This window comes from Lepidochelys kempii, chromosome 3, assembly GCF_965140265.1.
Source record: "Lepidochelys kempii isolate rLepKem1 chromosome 3, rLepKem1.hap2, whole genome shotgun sequence".
In the NCBI taxonomy this organism is placed as follows: Eukaryota; Metazoa; Chordata; order Testudines; family Cheloniidae; genus Lepidochelys; species Lepidochelys kempii.
This window is the reverse complement of record NC_133258.1, coordinates 127,311,954-127,332,608: the sequence shown is the minus strand read 5'-3', so window position 1 is coordinate 127,332,608 and position 20,655 is coordinate 127,311,954. Positions and strand designations below refer to the sequence as shown.

The 20,655-nt window shown below is 43.2% G+C and overlaps 1 long non-coding RNA gene across 1 annotated transcript; it reads left to right on the top strand.

The window, feature by feature from the left end:
• Window positions 1–1,894: 1,894 nt before the first annotated feature.
• LOC140908286 (uncharacterized) lies at window positions 1,895–20,549 on the top strand. The gene is made up of 3 exons (XR_012157825.1): window positions 1,895–2,023; window positions 6,055–6,334; window positions 19,722–20,549. It is a non-coding gene; the product is annotated as an uncharacterized lncRNA (long non-coding RNA).
• The last annotated feature ends 106 nt before the right edge of the window (window positions 20,550–20,655 follow it).

The following is a 20,655-nucleotide window of genomic DNA, read 5'->3' as shown; positions in this document are numbered from 1 at the left end:
ACATTTCTGTGATTCTATCTGCAGTAGAACATTCACAATTGTCCTTGTCCACAAAAGGATCTATCTTTGCATCCATGAGGAGGAAAGGTAATTGGTAGTCTTGAAGCCTGTATTCACTTTAGTTAAAATCTTTAACATTAAATTTTAAAACTCCAATTAACTGCTTCTGTAGCTGTCCTAATGTTTATCATGTCTGTCAAATAGGAATCTTTTTAGATTTTATATTTTGGGATTTTATTTCAAATGGCATGCTACGATAACATTCCAAAGTCAGGCATTTAGAATGGACTCCACCTCCGTTTGAATAAACCCATTCTGAATAATTCAAGGTCACGCTAATGTAGTTCATGTTAACCATCTTTTAAAAATAGAATAAAAAGAAACAAGGAGAGGGGAAATCTTGTGTCCCTGTAAACAATTCTATAAAGCTTCATCAAATAACTAAACATTGCAATCAAATGCACTCTTGTTTTGTTCTGGGCTGCTTCCATTGAAGTCAGTGACTTCAGTAGCAGTGGAGTCAATAAAATCTAGAAAGTAGTGTGGAGTTGGGGCACTGTTGTGCCATGTGACTATGGTGACCAATAGAAAATGCTCTCCCAGTTGGCCACACTCTGATACAGTTCTCTGGAGTTTAGACCTTTTTTTGCACCATCTAGACATTTTTCAAGGTGAGTGGCGCTTGGCAGCATTGCACAAGAGGCCTTTGAGTGCAGAAGAAATTCCTTCACACCTCCAATTCCAAGGAAGCAACAGGTGAAGAAATATCCACCTCCATGAGGTAAGTCACATTCAGGGGAACATGAGACTTCTGGTATAAGGGTCTTGGTGCTCTGGTGTGATAAGCAGTACAGTTGAAAACAACATGGCAGTATTCCCAGAGATATAACTGCAGACCCACACATCACTGAAGCTCCAGCTGGTCAATTTTTAATATGTATGTGTCAAAAAAAACATGGTTTTCATGAAAAAAATCTGTCATTGAAAATGTTTTTTTTCCATAAAACTGGGAACTGCAAACTTTTGAGTAAACACGTTCAGTTTTTGAAAACTGAATTGTTTAGTTACATTTTTCATCAAACAAGCAAACCCAAAATTCAGCTGGGAAACTGACACAGGTGAACTTAAAAATAAAAAAAAAATCCCCCCCCCCCCCCCCCAGGCATTTTTTGACCAGCTTCAATGACAGCAGCAAGATTTTAATGCTCTGCAGGAACAAGGGGAGATCCTGAGGCTATAGCCCGGACTGATCTGTTGCCTCCTCACTGTGCTATCAAGAGTGTCCTGCAGGCCCACCCATCTACCATGCTGATCTTTGAAATGCAAATTAAGTCTGTAGTCAAGCTGTGTTTCCTCCTAGAATCCTGTAAACATAGTTAGGAACGCACATTGCCCATTTGAAGCACAAGAGGGCACTAGTGTACTACAGTGTGTCTAACCGAAATGAAAACAGCTCATGGCAAGAGCGTGCGGTTTAGTCACTTCGGTGAGACTTTTATTGCCATGACAAGTTTTTTATGCAGGTATTGCCAAAGTGTGAGAAAGACACGCCCTTCAGGTAGCTATTGAAGGTGGCTACAACCCACCCAGTATGGGGTTACACACTGTCACGGGTTTGAGCTCTGTGCTGGTTTAACATCACTGGCTGTTCCTTAATCTGGAGGCAGGTTGCTACAGAGCATGATGCTATCTTTGCCATCTCTCCCCTTACTTCCAAGGTCAGGCAGTTTTTCCTCTTTCTCTTTTTGATGAGATGCCTTTTTATGATTCCTGATGATTTGAGGAAATCTCTCTCGCTCAGTCGTCCTCTGTCACGGCTGCACGCTCCCTCCTCTCTGGGTTTAGCCTGTTTTGTGTAACAAGTCTTGTTATTGCCATTAGAACAAAAGGGCATGGTCCACTATTGTTGTGACACTTCCGCAAAGTTACTTCACTGAAATGGACAGAGCTCCGACTAGCAAGGATTTTGCAGCCAGTGTTACTGGCTTGGATGGTTTTCCGGTTTTTTAGTTCATAAAGGCAGGTACGTTAACCCTTTCAGTGCCCTGACCTCTTCTCATTGCACTGTCATTAGAATTGTATCTGTTCTTGTTGCTGCACTTCTCTGTGTGGTATAAATACATGGTCAGGATGCATCAGGTCATAGTAATATAAGTTCTAAGTGGTGTTCACTTTTGCTGGATGACATTTGTAACTCAAATAGACATTTTCAGGAATAACCTAAAAGCTTTTAAATGTAGCCATCAGGAAAAGTCAGTGGGATTTTGTGCTAAAAGGATTTGATTTACATTCTGGACACAGGCTTAGAGTAGGGAGCATGAGGAAGTCGTCTGAATTTTTCTACAACCTAGTTTCCTCATCCCTCATTGGAAACGTTGTGGCTCTCTCTCTTTATCCTTGCCTAGGACATGAGCCAGTGGAACAGATTCTAGCACTATTGCTTCAGATACTCAAGGGTATTTGGTAACACTTGCTTTGCAGTATCTGTTTCACCTCCTATTCCTTGCTCCCTGAAACGTCCCTTCATGTTCAGTCTCAGGTTCTCAGGTGAAATCAGTTCAGTGGTGTCCACTGTGTGCTCTGAACAGTAGTTCACAGTATCACACCACACACACAGCCTTGGACAGAGTGTGTCTGTCTAGAGAAGCCAGACCGAAGCTGGAAGAAAGTCTGAATCATCCGTTTTGGAATGAGCGGTTCGCTCCAGGTCAGTGATTACTGTCAACTTAGTCCTTCTGCCTTCACTAAATATAAGCACTAGACTTTAGTTCCAACCACATCCACACCACTTGGCTGCTGGCCTGCCACAAGCAGGAATGGTTCACATTAAAGACAAGTTTACTTTGTGTTGTTTTCCTTGTCCGAATCCGTAGCAGCAACAATACGTGGCAGTTTGCCCCAGTGGAGGAGGAGGGTGTAATGAGTTTGTGGCCATGATATATCCCTTCTTTAGTAATCTGATAAATACAGTGGATTCCATTCATTCATGGATCTACTTATATATTGGAACTCCACATTTACCCTCTGCAAAGACACTGATACCATAATATCTCAAACTGCAAGTACAGCAGTTATCCAGGGCAGTGAATACTGCCTCTTCAATTTATGTCTAATGGAGGAGTGGTTTTCAAGACAGAAAAACTTTTTAACATTTTGCCCTGGGTATGTGCAGTGCTCAGAGCTCTGTGAACCTTGCGTTGTACCCACTGCATTTGCGAGTAAAATAAACCAACAAAAAGGCAAACAAGATAATGATTAGTCATCATTAGAGAACTGGCACCCGCTCTCATGTTGTCTATCATCTTAGCCTTCCAAACTCTCAGCTCTCAAGCTATCATGAAAGTGACACATGTTTGGGTTTGTAGTTTAATAGCTGCGTCAATAGCAAAACCCTGGATCTGAACATACTTGCACCTTGAGGAGGGTACTCTTGGTAAACTTGATCCAGGTACAAATTCCACAGCTTGGGCTTCTCTCTTTGTTTACAGGGGGGTTCTTTAATTTTTTATCTAACTCAAAAAGAACTGAATCTTTTCTTGTAACTTTGAAAGAAAATACAATTTTGGCCTGAAATTTTCTGGGCCAACTTCTTAAAAACAGAGAGTAAAGGCTGACCTGCCAAAAATAAATAAATAAAAAGTCCTTGTACTTGTTCATCCATGTTGCCATGTGAAGGTTGGGTAAATGCATGTATAAGAGATAAGTTACAACAGTTGATCAGCTGTGCAGTTGTGCTAATGCAGCACACACATGAGTGTCTTTTCATATGCATTTTTGGCATGCTCAGCCAAACCTTTCTCCTCTGAAAATGTGGCCCACTGTGTCAACGGTCAGCCTTGAAGAAATTATCATCATGCTATTATAAATCCCTGAAAATGAGGATTTATAATAGAGCCATTATCAGGCACAACTATAGCGAACCTATCGACTTCTCAATCCAAATATATTCAAGCCAAGCCATTTTCTGGCCACTCCTACTTTACTAGAATTGCTGAAGTCCTGGTTTTGCAATTAGCTCTGCAGGCATGGATCAGTATGCTGGATCTCTGCGTGGGGGTTGGGGCTTTGCCCGAGCATATCTGATTTGCAAGATCAGAGACAATACACTGGTTTCCTTTACCTGTGCAGATGAAGCACCTGTTGATTTCATTGGCAGTGGCTCCCATGTGTTTGGGGGCAGAATTTGACCCATAGTTTTCTGGACACCTTACAGAACAATTTTGTATATGTTTATTTCCAGGATGCCCGTTTATAATTAGACCTGTAATGGGCAGTAGAGCAAAGCACCTCATGCTTCTATTGTAAAGATAATAGGATTTTCATCCTAATGCTGCAATGTTCCCTAAATACTCTGCAACACCTGTTTATATATAATCTAACTATACCTTTTCATAGAGTCTTACAAGCATTATCCCCCATGCTGCACTCTGACCTCGAAAGCCTGTTTCTAGTTCTGGTTTAATCAGGGGCTTAGTCACAAAATTCCTCCCCCAACCCCCTTGTACACAGACAGGAAAGAATGAAAATTATCCTTGCTAGAACCTGGCTCCCAGCAGTGCTCCTGACCTGGAGTGCGTCTCTCTCCCATTGCATCTAGCAATGTATACTGCGATAGTAACATAGGCAGGCAGGGAGGGAGCTAGAGTACTTCTTAAATTACCAATCTCACTTGAGTCTGCCTCAAAATATATGGAAAAGCAGGAAATTTGTAGGATGGGAGGAGAATAGGAAGCTCATACAAGCTCACTCACTTCTTCCTCTGTCTCCTCCTTTAAGGCACCAGCTGTTTGTATTCTTGATCTTGATTTTTTGTGGCATAGTGGAAGGATTGTGCAGGGGTTAGGACACTGGCATAAGAGATGGGAGACGGAGCTTCAGTTCCCATCCCTGTGTGACTTTGAGCAAGACACGATGTAGAATGGGACTAATAAGGCTTGCCTATATCACAGGGGTATTATGAGGGTAAATATATTAAAAGATTGTGAAGCACTTTGATATCTATTGTTGAAAAGTGCTATATAACAAACAGGCATTATTATTATTATTATTTATTATTAGCAAAATCAGGCCTTGCTCACTCATCAAGTGATCTCATGTCATCCCCAAGTCACTTCCACTCATAACAAGTACTTTCCAGATTTGATATCTACATAAGTTCATTATCATTTAAGTGGTTTCCTCTCCTCTATTATAACCACTATATACATATAAAGGGGTGGTAACATACACTAAAATATTCAGATCTGTTATGTCGATATCTTGTTTAATAATTTGCTTTTACTCTATCTGAAAAGAGGCCTAAGAGATCTGCGTGACGCAAGATTTTTCGGTTGTAAATTAATGTGGACTCCTCAACCTTTAACCCCTATAACAGCTTTCTAGATATTCCCCTATTTTGCCGAAACCACCTATTCCTGGAGGTCAGAGTAGATGATCACAGTGGTGGTCCCTTCAGACCTTGGAATCTATGGTATCTTGCTTTCTGCTTAAGTTTAGATGAAAAATCTCTAGATCCCACAAAAGAAAAGGAGGACTTGTGGCACCTTAGAGACTAACCAATTTATTTGAGCATGAGCTTTCGTGAGCTACGGCATCCGATGAAGTGAGCTGTAGCTCACGAAAGCTTATGCTCAAATAAATTGGTTAGTCTCTAAGGTGCCACAAGTACTCCTTTTTCTGTTTGCAAATACAGACTAACACGGCTGTTACTCTAGATCCCACAAGCGTTCCTCATTCCCTGCTTTCTGATACTGGCTTTGCCACAGTACCATGTAATCAATCAGAAGCAGTTTCAAATTTTAACTAAAAGGTTCTCTCCCTCTTGCCACTTACGTATTATCAGCTGGTCCTGAAGTTTTGTCAGTCTTCAGCCATTCTAACTTCTCTGGAGTAATTTTGACTGACTTTAGTATTTCTCTTCCCTTGGAAAATCTGTATCCCTTTCTAGCATCAGTCATCAATCCTCACTGGTGAATAGAGAAGCAAAAAAAAGCACTCTATTTCTAATACTGTCTACCTGCTGTGCCAATAACTTCCCCTTGCCATTTCTTACAGGCTGGCTCTTCATCAATGACCTCTGCTTGGTCCCTGGCTACCTGAAATATCTGAATTTTCCTGAGCGGTGGTAGTGGTAATCCTCTCACTGATGATCTTTGAAAGAACTTCTGTGCTATAGCCATGGCCAGAGGCGGATTAAGATTTATTAGGGACCCTGGACACAAAAAAAACATTTGGACCCTTCACACTCCTGTTGCCATGAGGCCCTGCCCCCTGCTCCTCCTCGTCCACTAAGAACGCACCCCCTAGCCTGGCAGGAAGCCAGAGCTGGGCTATGGTAAGAGCCGCCCAGGAAGCTTGGGTCACTGTGGGGAGCCTGGGACCCTCCACCTGCCCTGGGTGGTGCACCTTGGGGGGCAGGGACAATGGCCGGGGGCTCCTCTTGGGCATGCCAACCCCCTCCCTGGGCAAGTGGAGTGTCCAGGGCTCTGCACAGCAGCCATGGCTCTTACTTCTGTCCTGGCCAGGGGTGGGGCCACAGGGCCCCAATAAATTTTAATTCTCCCCCACTTCTACACAGGTTCCAGAGCTCCTGCAGGGGCCCCCAAATTGGCTGGGGCCCGTAACTGCATCTAGGGTTGCTGAATCTGCTTGTAAGCCACTGCATGGCACTACACATAACCCAAACTTTGTGGTGCAGGGTTCCCCTAGTCTGGAGGTGCTCCAGAATGCAGCATGCACCAAGATGTAGCTCAGAATCTCTATGACCATATGCTAACCTTCCTGGTAGAGATTAGCTGTGGAATGGGGGAAATCAGGGCACATGTATGGGAGCTTTTCTTCAGCAAGGCTAGGGAAAGGTGACTGGGTAGGGATAAAAGTAAATGAATGGATTGGGAAGGAGGAAGGAATGACTTTGCTTCCTCTCCTTTCCTGCCCCATTTCCCCCTGCCCCTCACAACATCCAGTTGTTTAAGCTGCCACGTCTAAATGATTTTAAAGTAAACCCACCTCAAATAATTTGTATCTGTCTGTGCTTTGGGGATTGAAAAGGGATGCACTCCAGAATGCTTTGCCCATAAGGCGATGATACTGTTTTACTATGAAAGCTTAAAGACTCTATATCCCATTGTGGGATGAGTGCTAGAAAGTTCTAGGGCATGTTTGGCTTAGCCACAGACTATCTTCCTCCTCACCCACACAGCTGGCAAGTGCAAAGTCCTGTTCAATTCTCAACTGGGGAAATCAGTCAGGAGCAGGAATTGGCTCTGGGAGGAGCTGACTATCAAAGATTGTGGATTAAAGGTTGAAGAGCTGAATCTGTGGATGGAAGAGTCTGTTGTCTTAACTCAGAGGTATAAGAGACAAAAGCCACAGCTGTTCGTTCGGGTAGACACAGGAGTAAAAGAGTATAAAGTGCAGGCTTCCAAAAGTACCACAGCTGCTCCTGGCAGCCTTATTTTTACACCAAAAATATTTAGTCCTCAATTTTATTTTTACTTTGCTAGCAATCTTTATTTTTCCTTCAGCTTGTAGCTGCTGTGTTTAATCTCCCGTGATGTGATAAGGTGCATGTAAGAAATCTAAGTCTAAAATAACTGCATTCAGAATATCACTAAACATCTTAGTGGTAACACCAGCAGAAACCCATGAGGGGGTTGTTACGTTACATCCTTCCTGGGCTAATACTGGCGCACAGGGTGGAAAAGCAGTCTCTCCCACTCCATGCCAGTCTCTTTCTCCACCCCCCTTCCCCCGGCAGCATCCAATCTCACCTACCTCGGATTTTGTGGCTGGCCTTCTAGAGCATCTGTCTTTCCCCAGTCATTGTATAAGGATCCTAGGTGCCTAACCCAGGCTTTGTGAATCAGTGATTTTCCAGGTATCTAAAAGTTAGTCATTGCTGGTCCCCTGGTGGGGCTGGGTCACTGTGGTAGAACTGGCTTTTCCATCTAGTTTATATGGGCAAAAAAAGTGCCCTACCCCTCCTCTTTGGCATAAAAGTCTTTCAGTAAAGCTGAGCAACGTGCTGCTGAAGTTCTGTAGCTGGACTACATCCACCATTGCTCGCCCGCCTTCCCCCATGTTCCCTGCAGCATTTTATTTTATTGCTGTAACGTAAGCCAGTTTTGTGCGGAGGCAACACTGGGCTCAAGGCTCATGTCATGATGAACAACAGGTTCCGTGGCACTGCAGCTGGATGTGATTTTACTTAATGCATTTGCAGGACAACTCAGCCACAGGGGGTAAAACAGTTGTCTAATTTGCGTCAAAGCAAACCACTTCCAAACAAAATTACTGCTCAAAAATAAAGTGCTGGTCCTGGCCTATGAAGAGAGGATGCCAGGTTCCTTAGCCACTAATTGCCCTGTTTCCTGCAGCTTAGAGCTCCTCTATACAGCTGCATGATGCTGGTATGGGCAGGATTAAACTTCAGGGCCTGATTGTCATAGCTACTGTGCACACCTAGTTCCCATTGACTCCTGGCTGCATTGTGGATATTCAGCGCTTTTCAAACTCACGAGCAGCTCCCTGACATTTCTCACCTTTGTGCCACCTTCCTCATTGATGCTGCGCGAGTCTTATGGAGCTGCAAAGCTTTTAGTGTAATTATTGTCATTATGATGGCATTGTTTACTGGGCGAACAGCCATAGTTCCTCCAGCTGTTGTGAATAAAGGAGGGGTTGACACAATCCCCCTTGAAGGTGGGTTCTATTGTAACGTAGCACAAATGGACATGCTGAACAGCCCAGAAATGCAAGACCTATGGGGGTAAAGGGGGGTGCAACTTCTAGGGGCCTGGGTTGCTGTCAGCTCATCTCTGCAGCTCCCCCTACCCCAAACTTGCCCCTGCCTCACCAACAGCTTTGTCCTTTCTTCTGCCCCCACCCTTGCACCCTATGACATCAGCTTTACATATCTAGGCGTGTAGACTAAGCAACAAAGTACAAAGCTGTTGGGTTGTGTGAGTATAGTGATAAAAGCCAGGACTACTTGAGATACTTGCCAACAACCAGCTCCTCAAACCCCTTCCCAGCAGGATAATCATATTTCAAGCTCCCAGAGGGGAGCATGTTGTGGCCTCTCTCGAGGGGTGGGGGGCAGTGTCACACACCCTGTCATGGTGGCAAGTGCAGGCCAAGGATGCAGCACCAGCCCCTCCCTGGAGGGCTCTCCCCCTCCCCAGGGTGGGGAGCAGGGGGCCTGGCCCTGTCACTGCTCCCAGCAGGGCTCTGACACAGAGCAGCTGAGAGGTGCTTGGCAGTTCTGCTTAACAGCCAGACCAGGGTGGGTGGGATCTAGCAGCTGCAGATGCAGGGAAGGGACCAATGGGGGTGTGCAAACAGCTTTTTATGGGCAGCAACATCAACGCTGCAGAAATCCTGGGCATTTCCTCTTATTTGTATGTAAGTGGCAACTATTTCAGTGTTTAAACTTTAAACTTCTAGAACCTGGCTGTTTGCAGAGGTTGCTGTCCCTTTGAGGTAGAGCAGATGTGGAACATTACAGAGGCAAGGCACACTGTGCCCTCTTACAAGTTCGCTTTTGGGCTTGTTGCCCCTTAGCTAAATTAATAAGCCATTCAGCCTGCAAGTGCATGGCTGCCAAGTGATGGACGTGATAGGACTAGTTGGGGGAAGGGAGAACTAAAGAATTATTCCAAAGAAGGGGTTAGCAGTGAACCAGGCCGGAGGTCTAGCAGCTGGGAATTTTGGGCTGCAGAGGAAACATTTGCTGGCAGCAGAGGAGGAAGGGAGCTGTGGCATGTTACCTGCCAGAGGTGTGCTGGGGGGCTGAGAGAAGACACATATGCATTGCTCCTTTCACACAGTGTGGTCTCTTTCCTGGAGTTAAACAAAAGGGGTTATAGTTAGTTTTGAGAGAAATGGGGATGACTGATTAAAAAAAAAAAAAAGGTGAATTTTTCTTTTAAAAATTCCACTTCCTAAATCCGTCTCATGTTCATGCAAGAATTAGTCTGGGTAGGACATATGTTCAGCATCAACTCTTCTCCACTAACACTTGCTTTAATCTCAGCTAGGCCTATAAAATTCTCAAAAGCATCTAAGGGCCAGATTTTTAATGGTATTTAAGTGCCTAACTCCCATCAAAACCAGTGGGTGTTAGGGACAAATTTTTAAAGGTATTTAGGTGTCTAAGTGACAGAAGTGCCTAAGTCCCATGCACTTTCAACGGGACTTTGTCACTTAAGATAACATTTTCAAAAGCTTCTGTCTAATTAAGTTCTTTGGGGCAGGGTTGAGTACAGGGTTGTGACAGGTTGAGTACACTTTCAGAGCTATAAGCGAATCATTACCAGCTCTGTACAGGGCAAAGCACTCTGTCTGAGCATAAAACAGTTTTTTTTCTGCATGTGTTCTGCAGTTCCCTAAGGCTTCACCTCAGTGAGGCAGGCCCATGCAAAGCTGTATGTGCTATTTAAGCTCCATGTTAAGGATTTAGGAAGCACACAGATGCTTACATAGACCCCTGCACTGGGGTGATTTTACGCTACATGAGACTTGAGTAAGAAAAATGTTGAAAATAACTGGATCTCAAACCCAGATGAAACTTATCAGAGCACATGTGATGTACATCAAAAACAGCTAGCGTATGCCAGCAAGCCATGTCCAAATAGTTAGGGCTAAGCAGTATCCAAGGTCCATCACTAAATCTGCAAAGGAGAAAAAAATTGTGAGCATCACAACTGCCATGCTACATGCTTGCATTTCTGGAGCAGGCTGTTTTCTTGAACCCTGAGTCTGGTTGCATAATCCCAAATGTCAACCCAAATGCATGTGGAGGGAGGCATGAAGAGGGATAAGATTTGCAATGTTGAATAGAAATATAAACCAAAGATCTTAGACAGAGAACTTTTTCAACTTCTTGTCTGGCACTGTTTCCCAGGGCTTTTTGTACTAGCAGTTATTTTAAACAAAAACAGGGAGAGAGAAGCAGGATCTGTGAAGATGAGAGAAGCTATCAGGTATTTTCACAGTGTTTGCCTTTAAGTGAACTGTTTAGCAGTGACCTACCTCCCCCCCCCCGGATAACAATTTTATGTACTTAGAGGGGAAGGGTGCAAATTATGGAAGATAATACCTGCTGCAAGTAGTAATGTTGAGAGAAGAAAGCCAACCCCTCTTAACTCACGTCTTTCCTGTGTTTGTAATGCCCAGGGTGAAAGGGAAAAGGATGAAAATGTAATTGGTAGCCTCAACTCTTTGGACAAAATATTCAATTTTGTGTACCTAAATAGTTGGTCTGATTTTCAAAGATGGTGAGCTCCTACAACTCTCACTGAAGTCATGAGGAACTACTGCTTCTCAGCATGTCTCAAATAGCCAGACTCTTATTTCGGCACCTCAGTTTGAACATGTTGGTCTTTTATACTGAGCTGTTATTTGTGAAGTACTCATTTGGTGGGCGTGGCTTTGTATGGCCTTCCAAAGAATGCTTAAAACACTAGTCACCAGTGACAAATGAATAATTTAATCTGATGCGTCAAAGCGACAATGCAGACGTTTAAAAAAGCTGATCAGTACTCAATTTGTGGACTCTCATATCCTCCAAATGCCTTGCCTGCTTAATCTCAAACATTGTGAGGGGGGAATATCTGTGCTCTCTAGCCTCAGGCAATAAGAGATGTCAGGCAGAGAGGAATTCTTTTGATTAAGTGTAGTAAAAACTCGGCTTTCAATTGAAACAAATTACCTTACCTGTAGAGATATTACTGCAACATCATCATTCTTGTTAGATCACACTGAGGGTATAGGGTTCTTTATGTTACCTATGTGGTTCTTTAAATAAGCCACAGCAGTAGGTGAATCGGTAGGCTATTAGTACACAAGCTGGGCCTAGGGTGAAACACAAGCTAAAGCTTTCAAATAACGATTAGCACCTCCATGGTTTACTGTACTAATGTAGACATGTGCATGAAAAAGGAGGCCTTACTTCTAAATTTCGTTGCTAATAACGAGTCTTGAGGTTTATTTTCTCTTAGATCTAGCTCAGGTACAAGGACCTTTGGCACCTTTGCCATATATTAAATATAGAACACAAAACTAAAGACAATAGCTTCCTCAACACCAAGACTGCTGGTGGAGGGAGGAATGGGACAGCAGCTTTGGATCCCAGCCTGAAATCGCCTCTCCCTCCCCAAGGCCCAGGATAGAGATGGACTTCGCAGCAAGTCCTGGCACAACATGGAGGGAATGAATTCCAAAGATCAGAACCTCTCACTAAAAACACTGCCAGCAGGTCCCTCTCCTTGGAAACCACCAGGGAGTTCTAGCTCACGTGCCTTCTTTGAGTGCTGCTGCAGCACAATCACCTAGGGAGAAAGGTGGTCGCTCCAACAGGCAGATTACTGGCCCTATAGTGTATATCTATGGTGCAACTGAAAGTGTGCCTCCCACTCAGGGTCGTCCCTAGCAATTCTGGGGCTCTACGTAGCGGGGGAGGGCTGGCTGGGGGGCCGGGGAGCACCACCCCCCCCAGCACTCACCAGCGGCGCAGCTCGGACCCGGTGGCTGCATTTCCCACCGCCAGTGAGTGCAGGCCCAGGGGAGTGGGGGTGGGGCTGGGGCAGAGCAGGGGCGGGAGCAGCTGGTGCCCCAAATTGCCTGGTGCCCTATGCAGCTGTGTACTTTGCGTATGGGTAAGGACGGCCCTGCCAGCTATCATAGAAATGCAGGACTGGAAGGGACCTAACAGACATGCACTAGCTCTGCTAATGCTACCATGCTGAAAAGAACAGTGTGGATGTTGCTACCGTGACGAAAATGGTATGGCTGTGGCTCAGGCTAGTTGCCTGAGTGGCAAGCCTGCCTGCTCCCCTACAGCTGAGCTTGGGTAGCTACCCTGAGCCCTTGCCCATGCCACAACATCCACACTGCTATTTTTAGTGTGCTAGCTCAAGTGACATTAACAAAAATCTGTCTACCAGAGCTAGGAGGCCCTCCCAGCTGCAACAGACATGCAACAGAGATTTCTAGGTCAAATCCAGCATGTTCACCACCACCCACTATGTGGCTGTTGCTGATCCCACCCCTCAGACATCACATATTCACAGCAAGAAACTCCACTTAACAAGTGAATTGCTGCGTTTTGCACTAGCTTCATTTTCTGAGTTGGTGTAATGCGTAGCCCCCTCGTGCACAGCCAATCTAATCTCAAAATGACAGCAGCTTGGACCATAGTAGCCTGCATTAGAGAGAAATGGTCACATGCTCTTGGTCAGAAATAAATGAATAAAAGCTGTTCAGGGTCTTTGCTTTTATATATCCGCTTAACAGCACTGCAGATCCGAAAGTCCCTTGAGATTGCCAATTCACATAACCCATGGCGGGCACACAGCCTCAATTAAAAGGTAGATACAGGCCTTGCCCTATCTTCCTGTTGTTTTCCCTATCCTAACAAGCATCACATCTGTCTTATCTGAATTGATCTTCAGCCATCTAGGCATCTTCCATGCCCTAATCTTTACTAAACACTGAGTGAGGCACCTGTCGGCACTGGTTGGCTCAGATGAAATGGAGATGAGGCCTGCATGTCATTATTATACTGAAAGTGGCATAGTCCCAGTCTCCACAGTAACCCTTTTAATGATCCTGTATACGTACTGAGTTGGAGGAAGGATGAAAGAGATGCATGCAGAACTACACATGCGAGAGATTTTGGATAGAAGATCAATTGCTCAAACTATCCCGTAGGCCCTTCCAAGGAGAAGAACAAAGCCTTTGAGGGATGGCCCTATCTACTCCTGTTAACGTTCACAGGTAAACAGCTCCTCATAGTCAGTGGTACTGAGGCAGCTGCCAGATTGGTATCAGCAAGGATATGGTCTCTTCATCCAGCATATGAAGCAGATCATCTACCAAAGCAACCATATGCAATCTCTGCTGTACCTTGTGTTCTACCTGGAGTAACAAGGCTTAAGGAAATCTAAGTGAGCCTGGTACTCAGAGGTAACTTACCAAAACTTCCTCAATAATCTTAACCAAAAACAGAAGATTAGGTTCTGGATGATAGCTAAGCAGGTTGTCAGCAATAAGTGATGGATTTTTGAGGGGATGTTTACGTTGCAGCTGAGAGTAAGCCTCCCAGTACATGTAGACGGGCTCATGATAGTTTCACTTGAGCTAGCATGCTGAAAATAGCAGTGAGGATGTTGTGGCATCACTGTGAACACAGTGTAAAATCATTTGTGTGTCTGCTTCTTCCTGGGGAGCACACAGCTGATGCTGTCTTGCACCATACTTCAGACTCATCGTGAAAGCCATAATCAGAATGATGATTTTATCATGGGGTACTTATGTCATTAGTTGGTCAGATAAAAATATTGCAAGGTCCTTATTTTTCGGAAGCACAGTGAAATTCATCCAGTTACTTAGAAGCACATATCTGCTTTCTATCACTCTTTGGATGGTTCTTGTACCCTCCTGAGCATTTTTGCCTTGTACACCCTAAATAGGTTCCTTGTAGTTCCTGTCAAAACACACATCTAATCTGTGGAAGTCTGCTTCAGTCCTAAATTCTGTTTTTACAAATGTGTCTGCAAGGTCTCCAAATGTTTGGCTCCAAACATGTAAAAACAGAACTTAGGACTGAAGCAGACTATGTCTTGTACCAAAGCCTGTGCATCTATCAGTCAGCTTCTCCCACATGGAGAACTGTTGATGGGCAGTAGATATCAGCTGTCAATACATCACACAGTATTGCCTTTGTGCCAGTTCTTAGACTGCCATTTGTCTGTACTGATGCCAAAGGGACAGAAATTAACTCAAGTTTCAAAATCTGTTGCAAATTCACAGTCCTGCACAGGCTGAGATTAGTCACTAAAGAATACTTCTGTCTGCCTTCAAGGCTGAGGCCTTTCCTTTGACTTCTTTCTCACCTCAGATAGCGTGGAAAAAGTTGGAGCATTATTTTTTGGCAGTGGATCATGAACGTGTACACTTCCAGGATTCCCCTCTTGTGTCATCAGCCATTTCTCAACAACGCTGACCAATTGTACTTGTTTTAGTATTTTTGCGTTCAACAGTGCATCCTGTATGGCTTTAGTAGCCAGGTCTCTTGGTGCAATAGTTTGCAATGAAGTGGGTGGTTTCTGCCCAAGTAAAACCCTGAATCTTTGAAGTGTTCATAAGAGTGCATCCTCATCTTCATTGCCATGTTGCTTCCTTGCCTGTCTTGATTAATTGTGAACAAGTTGGTTATCCAAGCCAACATGGAACATGGCTCTGGTATCTGCTGTGATAAGAGCTCTCAGGCTATAAAACAAGGTCCTCTGAGGGCTGAGTGAGCCTTGATGATACCTACAATTCCACCTCCTTTCTTTCCTATGGAATTAAGCCACGCTTGGCTCTGATCAGGGTCTATTTGGTTGAACTTCTGACACGATATCTTGACGAAAAAGTTCCTTTGCTGGAACTGCTTAAGCACTTCATTTGGTAATTAATGCATTTCTGCAGTCTAGATGGCAGAACCCTACCTTGAATAGTCTGTGTGGTCAGATCTCATGAAGAATGGCAGCATACATTTGAAAATGAAGAGATGCAGGTCCCAATTTTCTTTTCTCTGGGAATGGTTGAATAAGAGCCGCTGGAGCACCATGTATTGCCACCAACACCTGAAGTTCACACGACCTTCTATTTTGCTGGTCACAAATGCGGAGGTGAGATTTGGCAATCTTTGTGAAGTACAAACTGACATGCTCTCACTATAAGGATGTGACTGATAGGCTCTGCTGATATGTTCTTTGCGCTCTTGATCATGTGCTTTCCTAAAGTCCAAGAGTTGTGGAAGAAGAAAGCCCCACAGTGCTTGAAATGTCAGTTTGTGGGCCTGCATCACCCTGGCATCTGATTTGCCGTTCGTAGCTTGTTCTGTTGAGTTTGGTCATAGAACTCCACTTTCAATCCAGGCAGCTGCTAGCCCTGAAGCCAGTGTGTGCTGGTCTATACATTTCTGAAAGTTCATTGAGATATGGAGGCCTTCTAATAATGGAATAAGCCACTCTCTGTATTTTTGTGTGGTCCATTTTAGTTCCATCAGTTTGAAGTACAGAGCTTTGTCAACAGTTAGAACCACATACTGCTGCCCAAGCACTAATGACACGTTTGCATCTCTGACAAAAAAGTACTTGGGGTGTCTAGCTCATGGGCAAGGGCTTGAATGATTGCAAATATCCAGTGGTAGTTATTACTTGGTTTGGCTGCCATGTGCAATTGGTTGAAATGTGTCCACTGACATCCCGGATTCTCATTTTGACAGTTAGTGATAAAGGCCGTATCAAGAGCTCCTGCCTGCACAGCAGCTTTGCAGTTTTCTTCAGAGTACCCCCTCTTTGCAGATCCTTGAATACTATTTTAGCTTTATTGGCTGGTATGATTGTGGCGATTGCATCCGGAACACTCAATGTGCTCCTGTTTGATTACTTTAAATCAGTCAACGTCAGATCAGGTTCTCTTTGCCAAACAGTGACTTGGGTTGCGTGGAATGTGTTTTTTCCATCCAGCGAATAATAATGTATGTCAATATTGTCAGCTGTATAGTGAACAAACTTCCTGGAAACAAGGTTGGGAAGAATAACAGCACTGTTTTCAGCATCCATAGTTTGTAGGGTTTTCTCTGCTAGGGCTGAATCCACATTTAGGATTCCTTCATAACAAATGCAGCGGCCAGCCTTATGGAAAAGTTGAATAAGTGTTTTTTGACCTTGTTTCCTAATGGAGGGCGCTCCAGAGACCAATATGCTTTGGTGTTCCTTTCTTCCCACCATTCACACCCATATATGTCTTGAATTACACTAAGCACCTTGAATTTCAAGCATTCACTCAAGAGATTGGCCTTCATACAGCACATGGAGGAACATGTACAGACTATCTGGAATGCAAGAAGCTGCATAATCCACACTGACATTGAAACCTTTGTGGTCATGGTGTGACAAAGTATATTCCTGGATTTTCAATGCAACATGTGCCAGAAATATGTCTTCCTGGGAATGGCAAATGAGGATGGCCATCTTGGCAAGAATCCATCATTTGTGAGACAGCTACATATATATACTTAGCTGGGACTAAGAGTATTTGTCTCTCAGCAGGAGACTGGTCAGGCAATTAAATGAACTGAAATAAATCCCCAGTATGATCTTGGAGTTTTTCCTTGAATGATGATCTACATCTGATGTAGGAATATGGAATTTCAATGCAAGTTTCCTTTGCAAGATTGGAGTAGCAATGCCAAACCTCAAGATAGCTTCAAAACATGGTCTTGATTGGCTGCATACTGTCAGTAATTTTGGTGACTTCACTTTTTTTCAATCACAGACCTCATAAACAGGATGTAACAAGTCAGTTGGTACTTGACTTGAGCAGCTATGAGATCATTTACTCCAGCTAAATGAACACTCATTTTGTGATCAAATACAGCTGCCTTTTTAATCTGTCCACTCATCTTGAAATGTAGTTACAGAGATGAGTCTGGGTTTAGGGTGCATTTCTTGACAAAACATGCAGCATTTCCAGACACAAAGGTTTCACAGAGCTGGACTGTCTTGTATTATGGACACTGGTGTCTTTATTGGGATCACTACAGTTTGCCACCTATGAGACATCAGTTACAGATGCTCTTGCTTTCTGTAACATCTTGATTTTGCCTTTGTCAGTATATGGGGCATAGCAATTTCTGTGGATACTGTCTGTTCTGAATGAAAGATGGACTCAATTCTGCCAACGGGTGCCTGGTATTTATCATCTTGCTGTTTCTTTCTAATGGCTGTTGCATTCCTTATTCTGTGCAATCCTAGATCACCTGCTTCACGCACATCATCTTTATTTGATTCTTAGGAGTGGCTCTCTTGAGACTTACTACCAGTTCCATGATTTACCTACAGTAACCAATATGAGTGTCATAAACCACCCCCTCACAGAATTATAGGAGTGTAGAATGGGAATGGATCTCAGTAAGTCATCCAATCCAGTCCTCCACACTCAAGGCAGGACTAAGTAATAACAAGACCATTCCTCACAGGGGTTTATCTAACCTGTTCTTAAAAACCTTCACTGACGGAGATTCCACAACCTCCCTAGGCAATTTGTTCTAGTGCTTAACAGTCTTGAGAGTTAGGAAGTTTTCCCTAATGTCCAGCCTAAACCTAAACCTTGTTGCAATTTAAGCCCATTGCTTCTTGTCCGACCTTGAAGTTAATGAGAACAATTTTTCACCCTCCTCCTTGTAATAACCTTTGATGTACTTGAAAACCATTATCATGTCCTCCCTCAGACTTCTCTTCTCCAGACGAAACAAACCCAATTTTTTCAATCTTCCCTCATAGGTCATTTTCTAGACCTTTAATAATTTTTGTTGCTCTTCTCTAGACTTTCTCTAATTTGTCCACATCTTTCCTGAAATGTGGTGCCCAGAACTGGACACAATACTCCAGTGGAGGCCTTATTGTTGCTCTCACTATCTGTAAAAAAAATATACTACTGCCATCACCTTTATGTTAATTCTAGTCGAACTACAAAGCACTATGTACTATAAAACAAATACCAAGCATGCACGAAAATGACTTCACAGATTACAGGAAAAATAACTTGCATTATGATTAACTTATTTCTAATATTCTGATATATGGATGACTAAATGCTGTGAAAATGTTAATATTAAGATGGAATAGGTGTTAAAACCATGATGTCTTCTCATTTCTGTTCTTAATAAACTAAACAGGAATTATGCCAAACAGTTTGATATTGCTGGTAAGTTCATGCACATGCTGTTAGTATATCAAACATTTCTGGTGAATTTTGGTAGCCATATTAATTTGCAAGTTTGAGAGTCTAAACATCAAAATTCAGCTTGGTAAGAACCATTTTCAAAATCAGCAGGTTCAAATTATGTTAGAAAAAGTTGTTACCTACTTTTAACAAAAATACTTCTCGACCACTTATAAAGGATTGACTCTCAGTTTTCCGTCTCGTCTATATAAGAAAATGATATCTAAGGCGGAGTATCCCAAAGTGTGGGCCACATGAAGGACTAGCCTCAAGAAAAAGTGGGGCAGAGCCAGACCATCTGATTGCTTAGAAACTGATTTACTTGTGTTAGTGCAAAATCCTTGTGCAGATACTTACTTGAGCTTAAGAAGGCCTTGTTTTGATTTAGTGTGTCATGTTTTTACTGACAAGCAAAACCAAAATAGGCCACTTTTTATCCAAAGTAAGAGTATTCACACAAAGGGTTTGCTCAAACTGCATATTTACCAGCCCTTAGTCTCTATTTGTTATGATTGCAAATAAAACCTTCAAACTATGACCAGAGCGTGATCAATACAGACATCTCCTTGAATTTGCAGCAAGTCTGAATAAATAACTCGGAGCTGTGACCTACCCCATTCATCTCAAGAGAGTGCTAATTCAGATGCCAACGATGTTACTTTAACTGACAACTTTAACTATTTCATTGTTGATCAAAGCATGTAAGAAGGGAAAAAAAGTGTCATATCATGAAATGTGCACAATGGACCCTGAGTAACTTGGATGGCAGGGGGAGCATGATTGGTTGCAGTTCCAGAAAAGGGGCTCAGATTTCAGAAGTCTGGGAAATACTGATATCAGGAATTTAAAATATTAGTGATTTGGTTATAGTCTAAACATCCTTCCCTAGCAGTTTAAATGTAATCATTACTGAAGTAATTTTTTCTTATTTTTATTTTCAGGTATTTTGGACTCTCTCTCTCACCTTCTCTCCCATTCCCTATGAGACCTACTGACTTATCCTTAATACTTCGCAGAGAATGACCGTCAAGGCCGATTCCCCACTCTGGCACTTTGAGTACAGAAGAGAGGGGCTTGCAAGGATTCTAAAAATTAATACTGGCCACTCCAGGCTTGTATTAAACTCCCACGGTTATAGCTTTTCTCTGACCTTGCATGGGTAGATGCTGCTACCACCCAAGTGCAAAAACCCCTTTGAGAGCCCAGAAAGGTGCACTTGGGAAATCCTTCCCATAGAGTACCCTCAAGCCCTTTCATATACACCCCCCCCTCCACCCCGGGAAGAGCTGAGAAAGAAAACAAAGAAAATCAGCTGTTGCTACCAGCTTATTAAACAACATATGCACACACCTCTTAGGACTCAAAATCCAATCCTGTTCTTAAAAAAGGTAAATTTTATTAAAAACAAAAAGAAAGAAAATACATTGAAAACTCAGGCGATTGCTAGACTAAAAAAAACCCATTTACAAAAATTCAGCATAAAGAATAACCTTCTTGAGGTCCAGCTTAAACGTTATAAGCAAAACAAAAGCATTTGGAGTTAGCACAGAGGAGTCCACAAGCCATAAAGAAATAAAAATAAATAAACCTAATCGTGCCTTCCTAAAGATTTCCTGATCTACTTACATATCTGGGGGTTTCAAATGAGTAGTTTCTAGGTATGACAAAGCCTTGGCTGGGATGATTTAGTTGGTGTTGGTCCTGCTTTGAGCAGGATGTTGGACTAGATGACCTCCTGAGGTCTCTTCTAATTTTATAGCTAAGTGGTTGGGTGGGTGTCCATAAAAGGGAGCTACCTTCCCTCCCCCCTTCATTTATCACAATGACCACTTTCCACTTCTAGTGTAAAGGCTAATTTTTTCTTGGTGGTGAATT